Genomic DNA, 20,901 nt, shown 5'->3' with positions numbered 1-20,901 from the left:
TGAAAATATTGAATAGAAACAGATCCAAGACTGACCCCTGCAGGGCCCCCCAACCTCCTTGGTGGACAGCAAACCATTGAAAATTACTCTTTGAGAATGGTCTTTCAACGGTTATGCACCCACTGTATAGTAATTTAATCTAGACCACATTTCCCTAATTTGTTTATGAGAATGCTATGTGGGACTATGTCAAAAGCCTTACTAAATCAAGATATATAATTTCTGCAGCTTCCCTCCCCTCCCCATCCCCGTTCACTAGGCCAATAAGCCTGTGAAAGAAGGAAATTAAGTTAGTTTGGCATGATTTATTCTTGACAAATCCATGCTGCATCTGAAGATGGGTGAACTGGACACTCAGACTTGAGTGTTATCCACAGTACCTGGCATAGCTCAGGTATACATTGAACAAGGGGGAAAAGCAGGTGAGTAGCTGCCCAGAATTACTTTCTGGTCACCTCTCAATTCATGCTGAAGTATCTGGCCAGAGCAGGCTGTGAGGATAATGTTCCTGCAGCCTGTACATGCAAAATCAGGGATCTCGTCCCTTAACAAATCATGGATGGTGATAGCTTGACTCACCACTGCTCAGGATTGCTGTCTGCCTGCAGCCAGTATTCCTGGGAATTATCTGGCCAACCCCATGGAACCAAGATTTGGACTTGGCTTCTACCGACCAAAAGTCCTAATGGCCCCTTGGAATTTCCTGCTTTATTTGCCTTTGCCCAGTACCCAAAGGACCCACACTCCCACAACCAAGCTCCCCAGCGTACAGAAGTGTTGTCCCACCTGTGTGGCTATCAGATGAATGCAACAGCTGCAGACAGGTTCTTGAATAAAAACCTTGTGGACAGGCCGCAAAGAGCATCTCACCTGCCCTGCACCATTCTAACCCAGTCATAAAATCCCAGGGAAGCCCAGGAAGCCTGGGAGCTAGACTTCATGCAGTACAGTGAGCTGGACGTCATATAATACAACTACACAGCTAGGACACCCAGTCCCTGGTTCACATGCTGGGTGGAGAGTGAGCTATACAGGGAACGGTTCCTTCTGACATCGCAGTATAAGCAGGAGAGGACTGACAGTCAAGCAATTGTATCTCAGGCTGGAGTGTTCTCCCATGGTGAGACAATGTGACTGAGAGTCAGGATTTGCAGATTGTGTTCCTAGCTTTGCCACTGATTTGCTGTGTGACCTTGAGCACATCACTTCCCTTCCTGGTGCCTCAGTGAAATGGGGGCAGTACTGATCTTCCTGTGAAGAAGAATGCTTGTGAAGTGCTCTGAGACCTGCCAGGGATGAAAGGCCCTATAGAAATGCACAGTGTCATTGTTATCAGAAGGAATGCAAAGCTAGACTGGAGAGCTGGAAAAGTAGCCATGCATTAGCCAGATGCCTCCCTGTCACTCTCAGCAACATTGTTTATGTGTGTGCGCTGTATATTTAGCAAGGCTTGTTTTTCTGAGACACTGCCTCTTTCTTAGCAGGCTGGCATCATGACAGAAGTTCCATGCACGGTTTCTTGGTGGGGTGAGCTGACACATGCCACACCTCTGGGGCTGAGGTGGTAATGCCAGCTAAGTGACTCATGCCACCTACTGTTAGTTTTGGCTCGCCCCAAGTTTTATAAATCTCCACCTGACCTGAACGTTCATTTGTTTTCTGAAGAGAAGCAAAGTCTAGCAATGCTCGGCCCTTCCTCTCCCATCCCGGACCCTGCGAGATTGCCAGGGAGATAGCGAACAACAAGGCTCTCTCCTTGGGAGACATCTTGCATGAAAGAGGAAGTCGTCTTGAAATAACACAGGCACTTCCCTTTTTACTGAGACTTTTGCAGACTTTGAAACATGCAGCACAGCCCCTAGAAAGGCAACAGATGGATTAGTTAGGTTGCACAGGCTGCCCTGCTGCACAGTCAGAGCAGGCAAGGAGATGGCTTGTCAAGAACTGCGCCCTGCTGCCTTCGTTTGGGATGGGACCTCAGGTGCACATGAGACGGGCAGATTGCCCCAGTGGCTGTTCTAAAAGAAGTAGGTAGCATTCTATCATATAGCAGGCTGCTGCTGAATGCATAGCTTTGGTTGCACTGAAATGCTAGTCTTGTCATATTCCTGTTGCTTTCTCGGCTCTTTCGGAGGGGGTCTGCCGCTTAGATCAATGCATCATTCAATAGGTGGTTCTCTTATCAGGTCCTTCACGGGAAACTTTTATGGAAAGGGGGGCGGGGGGATGCACAAAAATGACATTGTGTCGCTAATGTACTTGTCACATTTGGGAGTGTTGTAGATTTTAGAAAGAAATTTGAAATGGGGGGGGGGGGGGGGGGGGGGGGAGGGTGTGTGTGAGAGAGAGAGAGAGAGAGAAAACTCTGTCCCTGGTAGAAAAAGGCCCTGGAAATTGTCCTAACAGGATATACATGGTTTCCTTTTTCTAAGTGAATTTCATGCTGGGGCTAGGGGACTGCCAGCCCTGGAGAATGAAACTCCCTGCTTATCCACAGAGCTGGAACATCACAGGCAGCAGCAGTGTGAGCTTCCCCCACACTTCCCAGTCAGTGCGCTTGAGCCATGACCTGAAGTGACCGCCCCTTGGGCCAGTGGCTATTTCAGTCTGTGCAGCCCATTCAGTGGTCTCTGCTATAACTGCCAACGTGGGGGACAGCTGGTAATTTTTGTGCTGTGGATGCACAATGCTGTTATGAGACCCACCAGCTCTTTGCACGCAGGCCCCGGAAACAGCTGACAGAGAGTAACTACTTTCAATTTCTTCCCACCACGGCTGGAGTATGATCAGTGAATTCCAGTGAAATTATTCTCACCACAAAGTTTCTGGTATCTCATCAATATCTCTTGTTCATTTATAACCCTAATATAACTGACTCCAAACCGGCACCTTCTGCTCTCAGTGAGTTGAAAGGGTCACATGCCCTCATGGCCACTCCCATAATCCTCTCTTCCCCAACTCAGCTCGCTGATTGTGTCTCCTCTTAATTTCTGTCTGTCAGGTCTTGGGAGTTTATCTCACTCTGCAGTGTGTGCAGTGCCTCGCACGCTGGGACCCCGATCTCTGAATGAGGGCCTGCAAACACTGGATAGACAGGGCCGGCTCCAGCATTTCTGCCGCCCGAAGCAAAAAAAACCCGCAATTGCGACCGGTGGCGGCAATTGGGGGAAAAAAAAAAAAGCCGCGATCGGCGGCGGCAGTTCGGCGGCAGGTCCTTCGCTCCTAGAGGGAGTGAGGGACCCGCCGCCCCCGAATTGTCGCACATGCCGTCCCTCTCCCTTGGCCGCCCCAAGCACCTGCTTGTTAAGCTGGTGCCTGGAGCCGGCCCTGTGGATAGCACAACTAATAAATAATGATAATAATGATAAAGAGATGGAGCGAAGAAAATCAGCGCAGTCCTTCTAGGATAGGAAACTGAGAAGGGCCTGTGTTCAGTGTTCAAATGTAACAAAACAGAGAGCTAAGACAGTGCAACATTCAGCTTTTATTCCTTTCGCCACATGTACTGTCCTCTTTCTCATCAAGCATTTTCTTACAGTTGAGGGCTCTGAGTTCCAAGAGGTTATCCTATACATATACTATCGTAGTATAATGTCGTCTGTCATGGACAGTTAGAGGTTCCCTGAAATTTGACCCTAAATGCTGACCCTAAATTTCTTTGGTGGCGTTCACTCACCCCTAACGCACAAGTATTATTGCAAGCTAATAACACTGGTCTACAATTTTTGAGAAGTCGTCTGCTTCAGAGATAAAATGTGCTATTTATTATGTATTTTGATGTGCTGAATTCAAATATGACAATTAAAACAACTGATTGGCTACTGTTTCTAAGATATTTAAGTTTTTACATTTTATGTCTATGTATATTGTGTAGATAGTAGAGTTTTAATCATAAATTGTAAACCTAGGTCTTTTCATGTGTTTATGGTTGCTTTACATGATAATATTTCACCTGTCCTGTTTATGTAACACTTTAAAAATCAGCAAAAGGGTTATATAAATAAAATTTATTATGAAACAAAAGGCAAAAAACTATTATGTACATAGTTTAGTCCTATTCAGTGTCTACTCGGCGCTTCTTGGCTTGTCTCTTGTATTCATTAAATGGAGCATCTCTTGTCACTGTCCAGCAATAGTCTGCAAGCATTGATGGGCTCCATTTGCCCTGATAGCGTTTCTCCATTGTTGCAATGTCCTGGTGAAATCGCTCGCCATGCTAGTCGCTCACTGCTCCGCAGTTCGGTGGAAAAAAATCTAGATGAAAGTGCAAAAAATGTATCTTTAGTGACATGTTGCAACCAAGGCGTTTGTATGCCTTGAGGAGGTTTTCCACCAACAACCTGTAGTTGTCTGCCTTGTTGTTTCCGAGAAAATTTATTGCCACTAACTGGAAGGCTTTCCATGCTGTCTTTTCCTTGCCACGCAGTGCATGGTCAAATGCATCATCTCGAAGAAGTTCACGAATCTGAGGACCAACAAAGACACCTTCCTTTATCTTAGCTTCACTTAACCTTGGAAATTTTCCACGGAGGTACTTGAAAGCTGCTTGTGTTTTGTCAATGGCCTTGACAAAGTTCTTCATCAGACCCAGCTTGATGTGTAAGGGTGGTAACAAAATCTTCCTTGATTCAACAAGTGGTGGATGCCGAACACTTTTCCTCCCAGGCTCCAATGACTGTCGGAGTGGCCAATCTTTCTTGATGTAGTGGGAATCTCTTGCATGACTATCCCATTTGCAGAGAAAACAGCAGTACTTTGTGTATCCAGTCTGCAGACCAAGCAAGAGAGCAACAACCTTCAAATCTCCATAAAGCTGCCATTGATATTGATCATAGTTTATGCACCTCAAAAGTTGTTTCATGTTGTCATAGGTTTCCTTCCTATGGACTGCATGACCAACTGGAATTGATGGCAAAACATTGCCATTATGCAGTAAAACAGCTTTAAGACTCGTCTTCGATGAATCAATGAACAGTCTCCACTCATCTGGATCGTGAACGATGTTGAGGGCTGCCATCACACCATCGATGTTGTTGCAGGCTACAAGATCACCTTCCATGAAGAAGAATGGGACAAGATCCTTTTGACGGTCACGGAACATGGAAACCCTAACATCACCTGCCAGGAGATTTCACTGCTGTAGTCTGGAGCCCAACAGCTCTGTCTTACTCTTGGGTAGTTCCAAATCCCTGACAAGGTCATTCAGTTCACCTTGTGTTATGAGGTGTGGTTCAGAGAAGGAGGATGGGAGAAAATGTGGGTCCTGTGACATTGATAGTTCAGGACCAGAAGTTTCATCCTCTTCCTCTTTCTCGTCTGACTCAAGTGAGAATGATTCTGGTGCATCAGGAACCAGCAGTCCTTCTCCGTGGGGTACTGGGCGGATAGCTGATGGAATGTTTGGATAATGCACAGTCTACTTTTTCTTCTTTGACACACCTTTCCCAACTGGAGGCACCATGCAGAAGTAACAATTGCTGGTATGATCTGTTGGCTCTCTCCAAATCATTGGCACTGCAAAAGGCATAGATTTCCTTTTCCTGTTCAACCACTGGCGAAGATTTGTTGCACAAGTGTTGCAGCATATGTGTGGGGCCCACCTCTTGTCCTGATCTCCAATTTTGCAGCCAAAATAAAGGTGATAGGCTTTCTTAACCATAGTGGTTATACTGCGCTTTTGTGATGCAAAAGTCACTTCACCACAAACATAGCAGAAGTTATCTGCATTGTTCACACAAGTACGAGGCATCTCTGCTCACTTTGGCTAAACAGAAATGTGTCCCTTTGCAAAATCAAACGCTGACCAATAAGAGAGCACGACACTGTATGATTTCTAGAGCTGATATAGGGTAATTTGTTCAGCAGAGTGATGTAAGATTCGTTATGATTGCATCATCCATGACTTCTAGGAATAACATGATGCAATTCATATCATGGATGACGCAATACCAGCTTCAGATTGCATCATTCATTGTTTTGCCTAAAAAGCAAGTACTGTCCAAACCCAGTCATAGATTTATTCATAGATCCAGTCAAAGATGTATTTTAGTCATTTCTGGTTTAAATTGAGATCCCTTCCCTTTATAACTCACTTATCCTCCGCCATTCCCAAGTCAAGGGTCGTATATACTGACCCAATAGCATATCTTGAAAACTAGAGCCAATCAACAATTTTAAGCATCATTTTCGTTCTCAGTGACCCAGAATTAGTAAAGTTTGACTACATTTATTTCAGAAGCATTTTGGCTGTAGAGCAATATAATTAATAGGGAGCGGAGACTGTACAATTTTAATTATGTCTGTGGAAAGGTATTTTATAATCTCTGTGTGGCTTGAAGTATAGAACCTTAAATCTGTGAAATGTTGCTTTCCCCCTCAGGAAATCCCTTAAAGCAAGTCACTGTATTGCACACCCTTGTAGGGAGAATCCCTGCAATCAGCCTGTTGCAGAGCTCTTTCCAGCCCAGAAATATGCCTGTGTTTTCCAGGCAAGGTTTTCCCCTTTCCGGGATCATCCAGGACTGCTATGCAGAACTGGGCACCAGTTGCTCTGACTTCCCCGTCAGGTGGAAGGGCTTTGCTTGGCTGTTTTTTCTGTGTACATTTGGCAGTGGATTTGGGAATTATTTTATTTTTTCCCTCCGGATTGTTTTTCTGAAGCTGACTTTGGGAATGGAAGTAGAGATGCTAAATTTAAAGACCTGATGCTTCCTGAAAATCATTTTCTTCCCCCAGAACAGTAATTGAAGGTGACGTGAATGAGGAATTCTCCAAAGAGTCATTAGTATCCAGGAACTAGCCTGCACTTCCCATTCCAGGTTTAGCAAAAGAGTTTAGCGCCTATTGGACTCAGAGACACAGACAGACACAATAGAAGCGGCTAATGGGAGTGGAGTGAATGCTATGAATGAGTCCCTTAGAATTCTGTAATGAATTGGCTTCCTCAGTGTTTGAGTTCCCGTTGTATTTGCTTTCTGCAAATATGAGTCTCCTGGCAGGAATGATCCTCACAAGAGCAGTGAACATGACGCAGATACTGCAGACTACTGCCGGAAAGCAAAGCCTGAGCTTGTTATCTACATCCCTAGGAGCCGTGCCGGAGTGAGGGCACCTGGTTTCATATCCGAACCAGCCAAAACCACAAGTTCAGCCAGGTTTGAGGTGAAACCATTAATCAGCCCAAACTTGCTCCAAACTGGACCCAGGCTCTCTCCCTTTCTTTAGAGTCTCCTGCACCTCAGTAATCTATTTGAATCTGTAAAATGAAACCTGACCCTAGCTGAATTTTATGTGGTTTTGGGGTTTCATAATGAAAGTTTCGCTCAGTTTTAGTTGTGACTTCAGACTCAAGCAGCAATGAACATAAAGGGCTCATGGCAGCACCACACCAATGTCTCTCTGCATCCTCCTTTTCCTGAACTATTGTTCAGTATCTTTGAGTTTTTATGTCACCCTCTTCCTGCTGCAGCCAAATGGGGCAAGGCCTTATACAGTCTTTATTCCTGGCTGTGATTTTGATCCTTGGGACTGTTAGCAGCAGGCATACTGTTAGAGCAGCCCTTGGACTGCTCTAAATTATTGCATGGAAAGCGAAGCTGCACACAGTGGCTCCAGGATTGGAGAATACAATGTATGTTTTATGCCACCTTTGTACACACACCCCAACCTGTGCTTCATACAGTTCGACCAGACCCCAGGATCTGGCCCTAAATCAGGAGTAACTCCATTGGAATCAATGAGTGTAAAACCGGTGTGAGAGGATAATCTGCCCGGTGAGTGCAAAGTGGGCATGAAATGCTACCACTGGTGTCAGTGAGTGGGGAATACGGATGTAGTACTTTATCTACCCTTTGCACAGGTGTAACTGATGGCACAAGTTGCAGTGTGTAGAATCAGACTCCAGTTTGCAGCTGGCAGAGCCCGGTGCACATAGCACAGAATCACAAGGGGCTGTAAAGCAGCAGCAGTGACTGGCATGGAATGGCTAAGGTCTAGGAGAGAGAGAGAGAGAGGTGCTGCAAAAGAAGACCCCCATGGCAGCCAGTCTCAGAGCCCAGATCAACTGACCCAGTCTAGATGTTTGGACTCGGGCTGGAACCAAGCTCAGAAACCCGGCGAGGGTGGTGGATCTGCCTTTCCACAGCTGCCCTGCTCCCTTCCAGTAAACAAAAGGTCACATTTGATACTTTCTGCTCCTGCAGCTTTCACTGGAGCTAAAAGGAAACTCCAGCTGGGCAAGCACCGAGTGAGAGCTCTGTAACGTTAGACTAAAGCCCTTCATGTGTTACTTTCAGAACTGATCTCGCTCTGAAGTGGCCGTGAGAGAGCAGGGTGCAGCAATGCAGTGTGGGGGTGTGGGGGTGTGAATTCTGATCTGCTCCAAGGGACACCTGTCGTAGTGTGTCGAGCCAGAACGGACACATATGCTCCGGCATGTTCCCCCAGGGCTGCGGACTCAGCCTCACCATGCAGGACGGCTCGGGACCGATCACCTGTGACGGTATTTGTATGAATTCATTCTTCACATTGGTAGCAAGCCAGGGTTTTGATTTCTGAAATGTGATTAGTGCTTTTGGACTGGAGCCGTGATTGACAGGGAGGAAGCGGGGTTGCGGGGCGGGGGGAAGGGTGTCTTTCACACTCTGGTCCCAATTAAATTTCCCTTGCAAATGTAGCCGCTTGTGCTGATAATCAAGATAAATGGAATGTACTTAGCCGACTGGATTTGTGTAAATACACCAATGTCCAAGACTTGAGCTGGACTATATATAACTCTCCTAAAACGTGTGCGCATTTCACTGGCAGTGCATGACCCAACTTTGGGACTTTGACACGTTGGTTAATAGAGGGAGTTTTAGGAGAGAGAATATTTTCCTGGTTTTGTCATTATTTTCGTTAGGTTTTTGACACTTGACTGGTCCAGGCATCCTCCAGGATGTGTAGTTTTTGACTCGTAATTTGACACTCAGTGCTGGGAAAACTCTTCTCATCACATGTCTGTTTCACAGACTAGACAGTGGCCGGTGAAAGAAAGGCAATTGCTTGAGTTAGCGAGTTGAAGGGTGAGACTGTGAAGGCCACACTCTGGAAGAAATCCCCAAATTCACAGCTGTAATATCTACAGCGATACCAGGGACTTTGGGGGAGTAATGACTGCAGTGCTGCAACTTTGCAGGAGCTCTGAGGATGAAATTCTTGCTAGTTAGAAGCCAGTGGGAGTTTTGCCACTGACTTCTAAGGGGGCGGTTCTGTTCATTATCTTCATCAATGAGTTAGATAATGGTATGGAGAGTACACATAAAGTTTGCGGACGAGACCAAGCTGGGAGGGATTGCAAGTGCTTTGGAGGATAGGATTAAAATTCAAAATGATCTGGACAAACTGGAGAAATGGTCTGAAGTAAATAGGGTGAAATCCAATATGGACAAATGCAAAGTACTCCACTTAGGAAGGAACAATCAGTTGCACACATACAAAATGGGAAATGACTGCCTAGGAAGCAGTACTGTGGAAAGAGATCTGGGGGTCATAATGGATCACAAGCTAAATATGAGTCAACAGTATAACGCTGTTGCAAAAAAAAGCAAATATCATTCTGGGATGTATTAGCAGGCGTTTTGTAAGCAAGACACGAGAAGTAATTCTTCCACTGGTGTTTAATATTCTGTGTGAAGATTTCTCTAAAGTCAGTGTGTGCTTGCCAAGACATCATGGCACAAACGTACTTCTCAGCCTGTTCCTTATGCCTGGGTAGCCCAATTAGATTTTCAGGCTCTTCTCTGTAAATGCATTTAGAAGCAATCCAAAGGGAACGTGCCTTTTACCTACTCATATAAATGGGAAAAGCTGATAGGCTCTTGTGCCTTTTCACTGAATATTGCGGCTCTGTATCGCTCACTCTCACTACGATGCAGCTTGAACAACAGAGAAGAAGACACCTACTCATCACCCTGAGCCGGCAAGCTGCCTCTACAGAGAGAACATAATTTCTTTACACAGAGGAGACCCATCCAAAACCCTAGAGCCAAACTTGAAGGAAGCTCAGCTCCAGGTCCAGAGGTGTCTTGGTCTGCCCTTTGTTTAGTGCACTAGTTTTAGAGTCATAGAAATGTAGGACAGGACCTCGAGAGTCACCTAGTCCACCCCTCTGTGCTGACCAAAGAAACCTAAACCATCCCTGACAGGTGTTTGTCCAACCTGTTCTTAAAAACCTCCAATGACGGGGATTCCACAACCTCCCTTAGAAGACTTGTCTGGTACCAGCAAACACACACTGTGATTGTTTTGACATTCATGTAACATAGTGGTAGTGGTGGGGGGCTCAATCCTGCAAAGGACTGAGTGCTTCCTGCAGGGTGCTGTGTGTCTGCAAAGCTCCAATGTGAGAGGAATAAATTCCACAACTCCCAGGGGAACATGGCAACCAAAAAGCAGTTCTTCTGCCACACATCAATAGGTGACAGGTTTCAGATAGGTAGCTGTGTTAGTCTGTATCAGCAAAAACAACAAGGAGTCCTTGTGGCGCCTTAGAGACTAACAAATGTATTTGGGCATAAACTTTCAGATGCATGGAGTGAAAAATACAGTAAGCAGTGTGTGTGTGTGTGTGTGTGTGTGTGTATATATATATATATATATAATACAGCACATGAAAAGATGGGAGTTGTCTTACCAAGTGGGGGGTCTGTGCTAACGAGCCCAATTCAATTAAGGTGGAAGTGGCCTATTCTCAACAGCTGACAAGAAGTGGTGAATATCAAGAGAGGGAAAGGTTTCAGAAATGGCCAACATCCACCTTGATTGCATTGGCCTTGTTAGCACTACAAAAGTAATTTTCCCTCTCTTGTATCAGAGGGGTAGCGGTGTTAGTCTGGATCTGTAAAAAGCAACAGAGAGACTTGTGGCACCTTTAAGACTAACAGATGTGTTGGAGCATAAGCTTTTGTGGGTGAATACCCACTTCGTCAGAAGCATGCATCTGATGAAGTGGGTATTCACCCACGAAAGCTTATGCTCCAACACATCTGTTAGTCTTAAAGGTGCCACAGGACTCTCTGTTGCTTTCCCTCTCTTGATATTCACCCCTTCTTGTCAACTGTTGAGAATAGGCCACTTCCACCTTAATTGAATTGGCCTCGTTAGCACTACAAAAGTAATTTTCCCTCTCTTGAAATTTGTTAGTCTCTAAGATGCCACATCAATAGGTGTGGCTGGTTAGGAGTGAGAGGCGCCCTGACACACAGGAGAGCTGGTAAGGGCTGGTCATCTTCAGGCACTAGCCAACTAATGGGGATCAGGATTCTGTTGACTCATATCCAGCTTCTCGTCCACTGTAATCCCAAGGTCCTTTTCTGCAGAACTGCTGCTTAGCCAGTTGGTCCCCAGCCTGAAGCAGTGCATGGGATTCTTCCGTCCTAAGTGCAGGACTCTGCACTTGTCCTTGTTGAACCTCATCAGATTTTTTTTGGCGCTGTGGGGGAGGGGCAGAACTGGGTGGGGAAGAGGTGGGGTGGGAGCAGGAAGAGGTGGGGCAGAGTGGGAAGAGGCTTGGCAGGGGTGGGGCCTTGGGGGAAGAGGTGGAGTGGGGGGCAGGGCCTGGCCGGAGTCACGGGGGAGCACCCCCTGGCAGATTAGAAACTCGGCGCCTATGTCCCGGGCCTTATTCTCCCCCCCAGGGACGGCCCTGTCAACACTATTACTTTTAGCAGTCAAATCTGTAATCTCCTCAAAAAAAGATAGTTAGTTTGACAGGATGTTTTCCATAATCCCATGCTGATCTGCATTAATTGCATTGCCTTCTGAGCTGCCAAATGGACCCATAAATATGCCTGCAATTGCTGGGAAAGTTGGCTTTCAGTTTTCTAAAATAGAGGGGTTTTTTTATCAGTGAAAATCCAGCACATTTACTGAAAATTGAAGAAAAAACATTTTTTTCACCAAAGTTTCCTGCCATGCCCCCCGAATCCCTGCCCCTCAAGAAAACCTGGCGTTTTTTTCAAGCATTCTCGACTGGACTTGCTCCTGGAGGCTCTTTTCAAGGAATACTGCACCTGCCCAGCTGATGAGTCACAGAAGGTTGCCCTCCTGGCAGAAAAGAGAAACTCCAGTGTAATGGAGAAGAAAATCTAATCCCCATTCGTATCACAAAGGAGAATCACCCAGTTAAAAATAATTAGCTACAACGTTTAAAAATTCGGCTCCCATCTGATTACTAAAAGAGGATTTACTAATTGAACTGGGGTATGAGTGACAGGCAAGGTGCTTGGGGCAAGGCTCTCACTGGTGGGAGAGATGGGAATGAGACTGTCCTGTTATTTGGGGGCGCCACCTCTGCCTCTGCTGTTGTGTGTCACATTTTCCCCGTCGACTCAGCAGTCATTTCCCCATAAGTCATGTGCTCTCACGGGGGTCTGTGAGCCCTTCCTGCTCTCGGACGGAAGGCTTGTGGTCACGGTGAGCAGTGAGTTTAGCGCTCACAGACAGAAAACCCAGAAGCAAAACCCTTTCAGGCTCTGCAACGCTTTTCACTTGGCTGCTGATGCAAAGGCTAGAGGGAACTTCAGCATAGCCCGTTCCTCCTATGTTTGATCTCTGGACTAACATGGACTGTGGCCTGCACACCATGCATTGCTGAGTTCTGCCCCAGCCACCGACTCCTGCTCCTCTTTATTTTCCCTGAGATGCACATGCTGGGGGAGCTCTGTGCTCTGGGGAGAGCTTTGCACCTACAAGCCAGAAGAATCCAAGGGAAGGTAAGGGCAGTCTGACATGGAAGGGATGGGACAGAAGGGAGATTTTACCCCAAAATGTGGGGCACTGGTTGCATTTGGCAGAGTGTGGGAGCTCCTATAAATTGACTGGCCCCTAGAGAGTGCGGCAGCCTCTAGGGACAACTTGGATTCACCTCCAGAATTATGCCCCCCCCCCCAAGCATCCCCATGCATAAGTGCCTTGGTGCGAAGGAGGAATACATGGGACCTGCTGGATTCCCCTGCTCTCTTGTTGGCTTGTGATCGTGCAGTGGCTGTCTGTCAGCAACTCTGCCTCCCTGTTTGGTGTATTACCCTGTAGTAAACTCTTCTGCTGCTTCTCTTTGGGCTCTGGAGAATGAGCAGGGCCTTCCCTGCTTTAGATCCTCCCAGGAGAGCACTTGGTGCTCAGAGACAGTTTGAGACAGTTATTGATAAGGGCCTGGTACAAGGGACACAGTTAATGTTCCTTTGGTCACACTTTGGAGATGTTGCCCCATCCAGAGACATGCACTCAGCTGTGCACTGCGTTGTTTGGCAGGGGCCAGTGGAGAGGGCCTGGTGTGCTATTTTGCTCCCTAAGTGATGGAGACTGAGATGCAGTTTGCACATTCCTCTGCATGAGTTTAATTAGACAGCAAGAAGAGCAGAGTAACCAGTAGTGTCACTAGCAAACCATGGGTGAGGCAGCACACACTCATACATGCATGCACACCTACATGCATATGCATGCTTGCATGTGCTTGCACACTCACACCGGCACACATGAACATGCACATGCACATACGTATACACATATGTGCGTGCATTTGCACAAGTGTGTGCACATATGAACATGCATGCATATGAATGTACACACACACACACATATAGACATGCATACTCACATACACTAAGGCTGGGATCGGCAGCCTTTGGCACGTGGCCCGTCAGGGAAATCTGCTGGCAGGCTGGGACGGTTTGTTTACCTGCAGCGTTTGCAGGTTGGCTGATCGCAGTTCCCACTGGCCGCAGTTCACCGTTCCGGGCTAATGGGGGCTGCAGGAAGCGGTGGCCAGCAAATCCTTTGTCCCCCGCCGCTTCCCGCAGCCCCCATTGGCCCGGAATGGCGAACTGCGGCCAGTGGGAACTGCGATCGGCCGAACCTGCAAACGCTGCAGGTAAACAAACCATCCCGTCCCGCCAGCAGATTTCCCGCGTGCCAAAGGTTGCCGATCCCTGCACTAAGGGCTTGTCTACACTGGCACTTTACAGCGCTGCAACTTTCTCATTCAGGGGTTTGAAAAAACACACCCCTGAGCGCTGCAAGTTTCAACGCTGCAAAGTGCCAGTGTAGACAGTGCACCAGCGCTGGGAGCTGTGCTCCCAGCACAGTGCAGTCTCAGAACAGGTAGGGACTAGCCTGCCTTAGCCAGCCAGCACCGCCAACGGGACTTTTAACAGCCCGGTCGGCGGTGCTGACCAGAGCCACCATGACCCAGTGCCTTACATTCTGAGACCCAGTACTGGGTCGCAACCCGCAGTTTGAAAACCACTGCACTAAAGCAACCTATGAGTTAATGAATGAGTAACTATTATAGAATCATAGAATATCAGGGTTGGAAGGGACCTCAGGAGGTCATCTAGTCCAACCCCCTGCTCAAAGGGGGACCAATTCCCAGACAGATTTTTGCCCCAGATCCCTACATGGCCCCCTCAAGGATTGAACTCACAACCCTGGGTTTAGCAGACCAATGCTCAAACCACTGAGTTATCCCTCCCCCCCGAGAGCAGCCCTGTAGTCCCAATCCAGCGGAAGGGGAAGGCATCTTCCTCCAGCTCACAGAGAAGAGTCACTCCTAGCAAACAGCACCCAGGGTCAGAGCCCTGCAGTGGGACTGGGGTCCCGTGGATCCCGCCGGATCCACTGACATAATAGCGGGAGCAGGTAAAATGTACTTTGTTGCGGGCGGGATTAGGTGGGCAAAAAAACCCAGACTGCAGTAATTTGCGGGAAAACACTAAATCTCTCGTCAGTTTACCAAGAGTAGCCTATTCAAGAAATTATTTTATTTGAGCTTCTCTTTCCCATATGTATACAATATATTAACCAACCATTTTTGTTGTTATTATTATTATTATTATTACTATTATTTTTAGTAGCATGAAGGAATCTGTCCCTCTTGCGGGATTTGCAGGATCTAAGATTTTTGCAGGTGGGAGCGAGATTAAAAATTGAAGAAACAATGCAGGAGCGGGTGGGACTGGGAGTGAGTATTTGTGGGCCGGGATGGGAGCGGGATTAAAAATACAGTCCCGCGCAGGGCTCTACCTGGGCGCATGTGATGAATGGACGGGCTGGGGCAGGTTCTCTACAGAGGGAGTTGAGATGCTGCTGGAACTAGCGTCCTTGGAAGAGCTGGTTGAAATGCAGAATTTCTGTTTCAACATTTAAAAAATTGTTTTCATTCCAAATAGGAACCAAACCAAATATTGGCAAAATTTCCCATGAAATGGAAATTCTGAAATCTTTGTTTCAAAAACGACATCTTTTTGTTTGACATTTCATCCAAACCAACGTGATTTCTTGAAAATTTAACTAAGGTCAAAATGGCATTTTCTGGCAGAAAACTGTTTGGATGAGAAACGTCCCATCAGCTGTAGCCCTTGGCCTGGCAGTTGCTTGGGTACCAACCTCTAACTGAAAATAAACCATCACACCTAGCCAGGGACAGATGGGATCGGGGTGGGGACAGGAGGAGTCAGGTGGGGGTGGACCCTGCCCTGCTGCTGCCTCTCTTATTCTTCTGCTGGGAGAGCATCTCTGCCTCTATCCTCTCTCGGGAGGGCGCTGGCTCACCCTCTGATTTCAGCAGCACTCAGTGATGGCCTCCCTACTGCAGTTGGTTTGGGGAGAAAAGCCCAACTTCCCTCTGTCCCCATGTGCTGCACCTGACCTCCCTAGGGTGGGGCAGAGTGGCTGCTTCCTGATAGGACGAGGAGCCCGTCGATCAGATCAGCCCAAGAGAGAAAGACATTTGCTTTGGCCCCTATTGGAGGGGACCTCAAGCTGCCAGACAGCAGTGATGGGGTGGTAAGTTTGGGCACCTGTATGAGTCATCCCACACCGTATGGCACGCTGTCCCCCTCTAATGGTGACTGCGCCACATCTTGAGCTGCGTCGTTTAGCTCACACTGTAGACGGTCCTGGTTTCAGATTCAGAGGTTCCAGATTCCATTCCTGCTGTTATTGACACCCCCAGCTGTGTGGATGCAGCATTATGTAGGGTCCTGACCCAGTGATTTGGAGTCAGGGTAATCCCTCTCAGACCCTAGGTAGGACTAGGCAAGGGATGAGGCAGATGTCTCATACACCAGTCAGAGAACGTAATGCCTGGTTTGGATTCATTGTGCCCATTCTGAGCCCACCCTCCGGCTTCACTCTCAGATATCCCTATGATGAGAACTGCGCCCCCAGCAAAGCGGACAATGCACATGGGCATTGTGGTGGAAATGGAAATACCACATGACACCAAGCCACGAATTGTCTTCTAAGCAGCAGCAAATAGAAACAAAGATTGGCAGAGCAGGAAATAATGATGAGGACAGGGCAGTCACCCAGAGCAATCTGGATCACTTAAGAAGCTGGGCCCTTTGAAATCAACTGCCTTTTTGATATAGCCAAATGCAGAGAGAGTTCCTCTAGAAACAAGGAATGCAGGCCGTAGACACAGAATGGAGGACTGTATCCTGGACAACAGTGACTATGAAAAAGGATTTAAGGGTCATAATGGACAAACAACTCAACTTGAGCACCCAGTGCGATGTTGGGGTATAGGAGGAGGGAGATGATGATTTTACCTCTGTGTACGGCATTGGTGAGAAAGATACTGGAATACTCAAAGCTATTAATTCCAAATAGCACACCCCATTCCGCTTCTGGAAATTAGCATTATACATAGCTGCTGTCATTCACTCTTTGGATTCCATTAGTCTCCAGAGTTCTTTATTTCTGCGGTTGACCGTTTCCACCTCTCTATCCATCACTCTGTTGGTTCTGCAATATTCAGACAGTGCATTTGGCATGTCTCAGAGTCTCCATCCTTTTGGACTCTGATGTTATTTATTGCCCTGGAGACTGAGTTCATTTGAGATGGTGCTTTTAGGAATTATTCCTCAGACTTGTCTCCTTTTGGAAATAATTCCTTTTCGCCCCCTCCTGAGCCATTTTTCCTGTAGAATTTATTTTTTATTAGTAATAGTCTAGCCTGTGAAAACCCTGCCCATAACGTGTCTGGTTCCAGTCCTGCACGAGTTACCAACCCTTCCAAAATAGGCATTTGTCATGAAAAAACTGAACAGAGCCTGAATCCATAGCCATCAGGTGCTGCTGCTGGCATATCTCTTTGTTTCATGCTGTGGTCTAGCTCCATTTGTTTTTAAACTGTCTATACCAAGGCCACATCTACACTACAGACTTTTGCCACCAGAGCTCTGTTGGTCAGGGGTTGTGATGAGATGTGATCCCTGACCAACAGAGCCATGCCATTAGAGCCCTAAATGTAGATGCAGTTATACCCAGCAAAGCTGAGCTTTGGCTGGCATAGTTTGTTTTGCTTGTGGAGATGGTTTTATTATACAGGTACACAGGGCAGCTGCTCTAGGAGACCTTTGCTGCTATAGTGTGTACCACCATTCTTATACCCACAAATAGCTCCTAGTGTGATGTGGCGCACGTCGGTAGCTTTCATTGGATTGTTATGGGAGATGATAGCAAGTTGTAGATGATTCTTGTATTCCTGCAGTGACTTGCTTTCCCACTGGGCCTACTATCCAGTGGCTGCCCGAGGGAACAACATTCTGAGGCTACATCTGCTGTAGCAACAAAGTGCTCCTAGTGTGGACTTGGCTGATACTGGCAAAACTGCGATTTTGCTGGTATAGCTTATTCCACCTGCTTATTTCACATGCAAAATAAGCGGCACCAGTGAAACCACAGTTTTACCAGAATAGCTGTCTTTACACTACGGGCTTTTGGCGAGACAGCTGTATCAGGCAAGGATCACACTTCCTCACACCCCTGCCAACCGAGCTGTGCCAACAGAAGCCCTTAGTGTGGACCAGGCCCTAGGCTCCCATGCTACAAACCTTTATGATTTTGTGCAGCTGAGCAGTCCCGTTTGATTCACTGGGATTCCCTTACAGGGCAGAAAGTGGAGCATCTACCTGAGTCTGCAGGATTGGGGCCGTATGCTGGTGTTTGCTTTCTAAGGCTAAGCACAGCAACCCTGTGGGTTGGTTCTCTGCCTCCTGCAATGTTCTGTTTCACCAGCTAGCCACCAGATCCTGAGCTGGTGTAAATCAGCGCAGCTTCATTGATGTCAGTGAGGCTCATCCCAGCTAAGGATCTGGCCCCACATCTATAATAATGAAGATCGGGTAAGCTGGATGCTGGCTTGGGTTCCACACACATTTTGATGCTTTTCCAAAGAATCTTTCCCTTTTAAAAGTGGGTCCACCAAAAAGTGATGGTGTCCAAAGGGCATTGGAGAGTTCCATGTTTGCTGGCTCTGGGTGTGTTCATATCAAGTGTGATCAGTTTACAGTGTCTAAAGAGTTTAGTGCTAATTGCAAGCCCTGCAAACTCAGCCTCCGCCCTGGAAGTAGAGCAAAGCTGGACTCTCTTCTTATGCATCAGGGCTGTAATAACGACTCTGCAGGCCAAACTGGGTCCTAAGCCACATGGTCTTGAAATCTGCCCTCAGTGATACCTGCGGTGCAAATGCATTGCTCTCTTTGGGTTTGCACCAGTGTAAGTGATTGGTGCTTACTGAAGTTAAACAAGTCTTGATGCTGCACAAGAAGGAACAGAATCCATCTCACTCTCCCAGATCTTGGTTGGTTCTGCGGAGCTAACAGAAGGAGAAAGTAGTACAGACTTATTTAACTCACTGAAGTCAATCCTATTCTGTATAGGCTCTTATCCTATTCTACATAGATTCTGTCCTGTTCTTTATAGGCGCCTATGCCACCCTCATCACTGTATTATCTGAGCATCTCCCCATAGAACATTATGCAATGTGACTAACATCTGTCTAAACTGTTGTATGCAGTGTACTTGTAGCTTTGTCGGTCCCAGGATATTAGAGAGACAAGTTGGGTGAGGTAATATCTTTTACTGGACCAACTTCTGTTGGTGAGAGACACAAGCTTTTGAATCACACAAAGCTCTTATTCGGGTCTGGGAAAAGTTCAGTGTCACAGCAAAATGCCAGGTGGGACAGATTGCTGAGCATAAGTAGTTAGCACATATTGTAAGAGACCATTTAAGGTAGAGTGGTCCACCTTGTGTCTCTAATCTGTCTAAATTAATCTACAACTAAATACATGGGGGGGGGGTATCTTTCAGAGTGGAGCTGCACTTTAAGTTACATTTCCTTTGGAAAAAATAATGCTTTACTTTAGAAGAAACAGGGATTGCTAACTAAATTTCAGCTTCTGCTGTGCAAAGGCTAAGGATTCTTATTCTTGCTTCTACAACAGCTGGGGGAGTCCAAAGTTTTAAATTAGTGCATTTGCTCAGAATGAAGGGGAATTCCTATCTATAAAGTTTTTCGGAGCTCTTGGTTTGTGATTGGGTTCTAAATTTGGCCAAACAAGCTCACCGCCCAACCTCTGGAAGTGAGATTTGAATATGGAAAACCACCAGCAACATTAACAATAATTGTCGTTCTTAAGAGACACTGTCCATGAGCATCCCCTGGCCTGGAAAAACCTCCAGGGGTTAGAGGAGGTAGAGATCAACGGTGCAGTCCGTCATTGTAGCAATCTGCAGGAGGCTTCCCCACTCTGTACCTGTTCTGGTGATAACGAGAGCATTCCAGTCTCTGGGGCTGGTGGGCTGGCACCTTTTCCAGCTGTAAGTTCACTTTTTAAAAACAGAATCATACAGAAATCGACAGGAGGAGTGGTGTTGCTAACTCTGGGGATTTTCTCACAAATCCTGCAATGTCTGGTGTTTTTCCTGAAGCCCCAGTTCCTGGAGTCATGTGACTATGGAAGAATCTCCACTTAAAAATAAAGAAAGTGAATAAGTTTCTAGCCCTCGTGGTTGCACAGAAAAGCCTGAAAATGTGACCCAAGTGATTTTGGAAGGCTAGGATTTGGTGATATTGAAAGTACTATATAAGATTCTTCCACTACTGTCCAGAGTCCAGGGCCTCTAGAGCCAGGTCCCATCCATGTGCCTAGATGCAGAACCATGTAGTTAATAAGAAATGGGAACTTGTTCTTTGGACAGACTTTGTGAGTCTCTCCTGGCGTTGGGGTGTCTACCCCTGCAGGGCAGCCCCACAAACTTGGGAGCTAGGCTACAGAAGACGGATGTTCGTGTGACCAGGGCAGGGTAGAACAGTTTTTACAGCTAGCTGGTTCCCCCAAGGGGCCTCTGACTGTTTCCAGGCAACGGAGAGGAAGGGATGGTTTTAGGCCTCAAGATGGCTTCCATGGGATGGGCCCAACGAAAGTTTGCTGCTTTCCTGTACCGTATGGATGTGTATTGGGGGGAGGGAGAGCAGTGTGAAGCCAGTGGATATTTCGTCTATGAGCTGCAGTTTTCTAGACAGAGCTGAGCAGCATGAGCTCAGGGGGCTGGGGATATTTATTGCCTCTGTGGTCAAAATAAGAGGTAGTGAAGAGGAAGTGGAGACGGCTGTATTCACTGTAGGTACTTGATGTACACCTTAAAAATAGAACAGAGGAAAACATCAAGAGAGCGAGAGTCCCTGAGCACTTGCCATTGGTGTAAGCTCACATGTCTCCTGGTTAATGACTGACTCATTGGCCATTTATTTTTAACTCTGAGACACCGATATAGCCAGGGAAGTGACTCTGAAAATGCCCCCATGAGTTTCTGCCCCTGTTTTGAGGATTAAAGTGCAGGCCATTAGCCTGACCCATGTCATGGGGTCTGCACACACCCAGGGGTGAGCTCATGACCGGATTGCAGGACTCCTGTGTGTGTTGCTTGTAGGTGGTGTCTCCAATTGTTGAGTTACTTATTACCAAATGTCTTCAGTAACGCGGCTTGCAAGGCTGTCAAGTCACCTGATCACACTGTCCAAGGAAGGAAAGAGAGAAGTAGAAAAAGTGAAGTGTGCTGTGCTGCTGTCAA

General features: G+C 46.9%; 1 protein-coding gene across 3 annotated transcripts in view; it reads left to right on the top strand.

The window, feature by feature from the left end:
• Nucleotides 1–1,841: 1,841 nt before the first annotated feature.
• Nucleotides 1,842–20,901, top strand: part of PIK3R6 (phosphoinositide-3-kinase regulatory subunit 6) — a 68,870-nt gene continuing 49,810 nt past the window's right edge. The window contains exons 1-2 of one of the 3 annotated variants that reach the window (XM_034790383.1): nt 1,842–2,027; nt 8,295–8,500. The gene's annotated coding sequence lies outside the window, so the exon portion shown is untranslated. Of the gene's footprint in view, nt 2,028–8,294; nt 8,501–12,497; nt 12,753–20,901 lie in introns of those variants that run through there. The other 2 variants (XM_034790384.1, XM_034790385.1) reach the window with 2 other exon arrangements.

Source organism: Trachemys scripta, chromosome 14 (assembly GCF_013100865.1).
Source record: "Trachemys scripta elegans isolate TJP31775 chromosome 14, CAS_Tse_1.0, whole genome shotgun sequence".
NCBI classification, from domain to species: Eukaryota; Metazoa; Chordata; order Testudines; family Emydidae; genus Trachemys; species Trachemys scripta.
This window is presented reverse-complemented; position numbering and strand designations above follow the sequence as displayed.